At 40.9% G+C, this 6198-nt stretch overlaps 1 long non-coding RNA gene across 1 annotated transcript in view; it reads right to left on the bottom strand.

The window, feature by feature from the left end:
* Window positions 1–989: 989 nt before the first annotated feature.
* Window positions 990–6198, bottom strand: part of LOC143435689 (uncharacterized) — a 28189-nt gene continuing 22980 nt past the window's right edge. Inside the window, exon 4 of the long non-coding RNA XR_013106158.1 lies at window positions 990–1535. This is a non-coding gene — a long non-coding RNA (uncharacterized LOC143435689). The remainder of the gene's footprint in view (window positions 1536–6198) is intronic.

Below are 6198 nucleotides of genomic sequence, written 5' to 3'. Positions count from 1 at the left end.
TTGAGCAGAGCAGAGCACAGAGAACAGACTGAAAGTTGTCTTGAGCAGAACACACACACACACACAGAGAGAGAGAGAGAGAGAGAGAGAGAGAGAGAGAGAGAGAGAGAGAGAGACCAGAGAGAGCAGAGAGGGAGGGAAGGAGGTAGGGATGGAGGAAGGGAGAAAGAGAGAGCAGCTTGAAAGCTGTCTAGAGTAGACCATAGGCTGTTAGCTTGCACCCATGATGTGTCTTTAAGTTGTTTGTTTTGCTGCTCCCAGACACCCCTTCTCTCAGAATCTTTCCCCAAGCAGATGATAATCTTTGACAGGGAAGAATATTTGTAAGTGGCCTAGAAACATTTCCTGTGATGTTTTGGTGAAGAAAGTGGTTAGTTTCTGCCTTTGTCCAAAAAAAAAAAAAAAAAAAATCTATCTGAGGCTAAGAAATTAAAGCGTTTTTGAACTAATGGCTATTAGCAGAAAAGATTTCAAAAGATCCAAGTATTGACTACATTATGTAGTTATTAGTGGTCACTCTTATGCAGATCTATAAAGAAAAGTAGCAAGCTGGATAAAGAGAAATATAAAATGTACAGTCTGAGGAAAAAAGAAGCACCAGGAAGTGTCATGGAGCTGAGTCCAGTGCTCAAGGAGCTAAAAGGTTTAGAAAGTCTGATGCTAAATGAAATAAAGGGAGTGGTGACCTCAGGGTAGGACCCATCCAGCTTAGCTTCACTTGTGAAAAAAAATTAAAAAGCTTAACCAGTGAAGGAAACCATCAACATCAGAAAGCTGACTCAAATGTATTTGAACAAGATGGTCAGTCAAGTTTCAGCTCCATCAAACACCAGAACTTGGTAGGTTCAGCTCTGTGGTTCTTGACTTAGAGTCAAGGATACAGGAAAAGGCTTGTGGAATCTCCCTCCTTGGCACAGAAAAAAAAATTGAGGCTGTAAGGGTTCGAGAATCACTGAAAGAAGACCTCAGACTTGAATAGTATGCAAAGACAAAGAGCATTTATTCTACAGAGACAGCCAGCATGTGGGGGTCAACCATCCAAGCAAAATGATGACCCAAGAGAAGCTTGAAGGGCCCTTAGAAAGACAGTTAGGAGTTTTCCAGTTGTGGTTGGGTCAACTTCATCAGGATTGATTGAGCTTATGATATAGTATATTTGTACACGTCTGATGGGTTCATAGCTCAAGGGAGAGGAGGTTATCATATAGAGACATTTTTGTATCTGTTGTCAGCCCCTGGCCAGATGTTGGGGACAGTTGCTGATTGGCTGTCCTTTTTCTGTGGTTTTTCTGAGAAGCCTAGGCTGTCCTTTCGGGAAATTGAAACATAAAGCTTAATATGGTTGCCTTTTCTAAAACGGAGTGAGTTAGATCTTCTCAAGTCCAGACATGTTGCATGGTGTCCCTGCATGGAGGACCAGAGAGGCTGTTTTGTAAAACTGTGAAGGTGAAGACTTGATTGTATTAGAGATCCCGAGATGCTAGAGATGTCAGAGCCATGGGATACGTGTTAAGGAAAGCTGTAGAATAACCAACCTAAGAGAAAAAAACATGTTCTAGTCAACAAAGCTGAAAGGAGTTGAAGATCTAAACAGTCTCTTGACATCAGACATAGAGATGAAGAATTTAGTGTTTACCCTGCTGGGTTTTGCCCTTGTCCAGCATTTCCTCACCATACTTCATTCCTCCTTTTTTTAGAGTGGAAATGTATATTCTGTGTCACTGTATGTTAGAAGTATGTGATCTGCTTTTTGATTTTGATTTTATAGGGGGTTACAGTTAAGAGAATACCATGGATCTCAGAAGAGACTTTGAACTTTGTACTTTTAAACCGTGTTGAGACCGTGAAGACATTTGAAGTTGGACTTACAATCATTTTACATTTTGCATTATTGATGTGTCTAGAAGTCTATGGGGGCCAGGGAGTGACATGTGGTGATTTGAATAGAAATAGACCCCCCTGTAGGATCATGTATGTGAATACTTAGTCCCCAAGGAGTGGCACTATCTGAGGATTAGGGGTGACCTTGTTGAAGTGCATCACTGGGGAGTGGGCTTTGAGGCTTCAAAACCCATTCCAGGCCTAGTCTTTCTATCCCCATATCTATCTCTCTGCCTACAGAACAGGGTGTAGTTCTCATCCCATGCTTCAGCACCTGTCTTCATGTAACCGTGCTCCCTGCAATGATGATAATGGGCTAAACCTCTGAAACTGTAATCAAGTCTCTAATTAAATGCTGTCTTTTACAGGAGTGGCCCTGGTCATGGTGTCTCTTCACAGCAATAGAACAGTGACTAAGACAACTACCAAACTCCTACTAGGTGAACCAATGACTTATTGAGTGTTATTTATAGGTGTGTGGATAAAGTCCTGTGTGAATGTATTCAAGAACATGATCACATCAAAGATGCTAGTGCCTCAGACTCATGGGAATCACAAGGCCTTTTTTGGGTCAGGCTTAGGGTAGTGGCAAGGTCTTTCCCAATCTACACATGGATGTTGACAATGAGTACATAACGTATAAACCACAGCTTCTTCCTTCCTGATGACAGCCTAAGACTGATCTCCTACAGAGATCTCCTATGGAGATTTGCTAACCTGCCTCTTCTTCATTCAGCTGAATATAATATATGAGCTGAGTTTCTGGGCTGCTGGTATGCTCCTATCAGAGCTCACAGCTCACCTGAACCCACATTTTCTGTACATATGTCTGTTGTTTTTTCCTTCCCCATCTCCCTAGTTAGGTCAATTCCAAAGCTGTGCAGGTCTCTGCAGGGTTGCTTACAAGATCAGGAATAACTGAAATACAATTTTGTCACCAAACGACATCCCTATATTGGTACAAGCTCCAGATCACTGTATAACTTACAGGGAACTTAAGAAGTTATAGATTATCTTTTATGTAGCTCAACTGGTCTCTGTTTTCTAGGTAGCTTGGTCGGTCTTTGTCACCACAGAAATCCTTACTGCTTATATAACTTTGGGGTTAAGGAGACCTTGTAAATCTGGCTAGTTTCAGGGACATCCTGAGATCCCTGAGTTGTTTAGTTCCTGAGCCTTCGTAAGCCTCCTTTGGAACCTTGTGGGTTTTAACAAGCTTCTATCTTCAGAGACTATGGCTAGACAACAGTTTCATAGTAAATAGCGTTCAGTTCAAGTGTGGTGGCACATACATGTAACCACAGCACTTGGGAAGTAGAGATGGGAACAGGATATTAAGGTCATCCTAATTTTTATAGTGAGTTTCAGGCCAGTGTAGACTACTCTCTAACAAACAAACAAACAAACAAACAAACAATACAAAAAATAGCATTAGGTTGAAAATTACAATTCACAGAGAAAGACCAACTTTATACTATTTAAAGTGTCCAAAGGGGAAGAGTGGCACAGTTATTTAGGGAGAAAAACAATCTGGTTACTTTTATGTAGATAGTTGTATTGTAGGACTTCTAAAGAACCTTTAATATGCTAATTGCATGGTATACTAATGAGGATGTCTCAGAAAAGATGTACTCAGTGTCATATTTCATAATGCTTTTGACCAAAGAATTATTTTAATGAGAGCACTTTAACAAGTGCAGTTGTTGACAAAGAAGGGTCAACCTCCTGAATTTAGAGACATATTCTGTCTTTATATGGTGCCCTCTGTTACCTTCAGTTCAAGGCATTTGGTTATTTGTCTGAGTCCTGCGGACGTCTCAAGAAAAGAAAAATAATGCTTTTCTAGTTTTCACTCCTAGACATAATTGTTTTGGGTGTTTTGTGTATTCGTGTTTGTAAACTGCCAAAATTCATCAAATTTACTGCTGGCGCTAGCTAAGAGTTGTGTATGGTTCAGGAAAACACTGGCTGATTTCCATGAAGCTTGTAATGATGAAGACACAGGGCTGAGTGTTCCCCCTCATCGAGCATCTTGGGAGAAATATGCAAAGGCCTTTGAGGAGCAGCTCTCCCGAAGGTCATCTGCACTCAGACCGTATGTCAACCTCCACACAAGCATACCCCTTTTAATGATTTACTGAATGATTAGATTAGCCTTTTCCCCTTATTGATTTATCTGTTCCATGCTTCTTTCTGTGGATGCACAAATTAAAAACAAACAAACAAACAAACAAACAACCCCCCAAACCAGGTCATTCCATGTTCAGATGTCTCGTTCAGAGGTCTGTTACCTCCAGCAGCCGGCAGGACTGTAATTCCCTGTAGGGTGAATGAGAGGGGATCAAATTTCAGAGCAAGAGGCATTACATAAACTTCTTAAGTTGAAGCAAAACCTATGATTTTTTATGGACTTTGGGGTGCCTAATTAAGCACTTAGTAATAGACACGAGCTTCCAAATGTCAAAGGCATGATTATTAAGTAAACCAGAGCTGGCCTTTCCCAAGAAGCTCGGTGACATGTGTGACACTTCTCCATGGCCCTCAGCACTGTGTTCCAGCAGAGAGAATGGGCTTTGCATGGATTGTTTTTTTCCAGGTTACTGGAAGAATATTCTTGTCTTCTCAAACATAGCTACTAAATACATGGGCAGGAGTAAGTTTGAATCCTATAAACCTATAGCTGATTATTAATTTCTTTTAAACAGGTATTAAGAATAAGTGCCATTTATTCTCTGGATGCCTTTTTCCCTTTGTCTTCCTGTGTTGAGCTTTACCAGCAACATTGTTTAAATTATAAAATGGTTATTTTTTTTTTAAGACAAAATAATTTAAGTGTGTTGGGTGGTAGGGAGTAGTGGGCTACAAGAGAAATCAAATATGTTGATATTTAATTGGGAATAAGGGACACGATAAAGCATGTGAACTACAGTATATTGTAATGTCATTGAGGATAAAGGATCTTATTTCTTAGGATATGCCCTCTCCGATCTTTACGCCAGGTAATATTGTACACACTAACTGTTCAACAAATTTCTATAAATTTTAGCAAGTCAGATATTAGAACCCATTATATGTTTGGAGAATGGTATACACACTCAACCTCTCTCTCTCTCTCTCTCTCTCTCTCTCTCTCTCTCTCTCTCTCTCTCTCTCTCTCATACACACACACACACACACACCTGCAAATAAGTGCATAAACACAGTTATATCAACACATTTGTCTTGCCCATTCTCTCTGTTGATAGAATTTGAAGTGTATGTCAGCTTGACTGTGTTAGAGACACGTAAATAGCCATGGTTCAAATGAGATAGTAGTTTGTCCCTCTGTCATGAAGTCAGAGGCAGCATAGGCAGTGATGGACATGCCATGATACTGGCAGAGAATTAGGCTCTTTATAGCTCTCTGTCCCATCACATCCAAAGTTTCATAGCCCAGGGCGCTTGCTAGAGTCCTTAACTGAGGGTGTAGAGAGAAAGATATGGCCATAAGGATGCTTGCCAGATGTTAGACATACAATTCTACCTGTATCAATCAAACTTTAGATCTTTGGTCATAACTAGTTGCCAAGGAGGCTAGGGCAAAAGTTTGCTGTTTTTAGCTTGGCAGTAGTATTTCCAGATGAAAGGCTAAGTTTTTTTATAATAAGAAAGAAATCTGAGGGTATAAGTTGAGCCCTTGCCTAAGCTTTGAGTTTAGTTAGCAACACTGAAAAGGTGGTGTTGGGAGTAGGTAGGAGATGTGGAGAGGCAGCTAGCATTCTCTGTCATAGATATGATACAACAACACCGGCCATTCTTGAAGATGGTAACTGTATTGATTCCTGCAGATAAGTGACATGTGTCAAGTCAGTTAGATGGATAAAAATATCTGTAGGAGAAGCCTGGACTGTGGATAAGATCACAGAGGGTGACTTGTTTGGAAAGATCCCTGTAGTTGAGGTAGGTTTGATTCTTGGGCACCACAGATGGGAGGATGGATTGCTGGGACTGCTAGGTAGGTGAAATGTCACACCAATTCCTTTAGTCAGTCATTCAAGAGCCATTGATTGAGCATCTGTTGTTTTCCAGAAACAGACCTTGCAGAGAAAGTCTCTCTGCACTCCTCCTTACCCCACTGGAACTCACAAACTCCAATGAGCAGCATAGCAGGACTTTGGGATATTCCATTAGTGGAAGTGGGCCTGGATTACTAAAAGAAACCTTGGAGGCCTGTGGAAATCAAACCTGGTCTTGGAGACAGTGAAGACGCACAGAAAGCTTTGGTCAAAGGGCTCATCTGACCTGAATGGTGTTTGAGGGAGCCAAGAAGACTTGAAC

Source organism: Arvicanthis niloticus, chromosome 22 (assembly GCF_011762505.2).
Source record: "Arvicanthis niloticus isolate mArvNil1 chromosome 22, mArvNil1.pat.X, whole genome shotgun sequence".
In the NCBI taxonomy this organism is placed as follows: domain Eukaryota; kingdom Metazoa; phylum Chordata; class Mammalia; order Rodentia; family Muridae; genus Arvicanthis; species Arvicanthis niloticus.
This window is presented reverse-complemented; position numbering and strand designations above follow the sequence as displayed.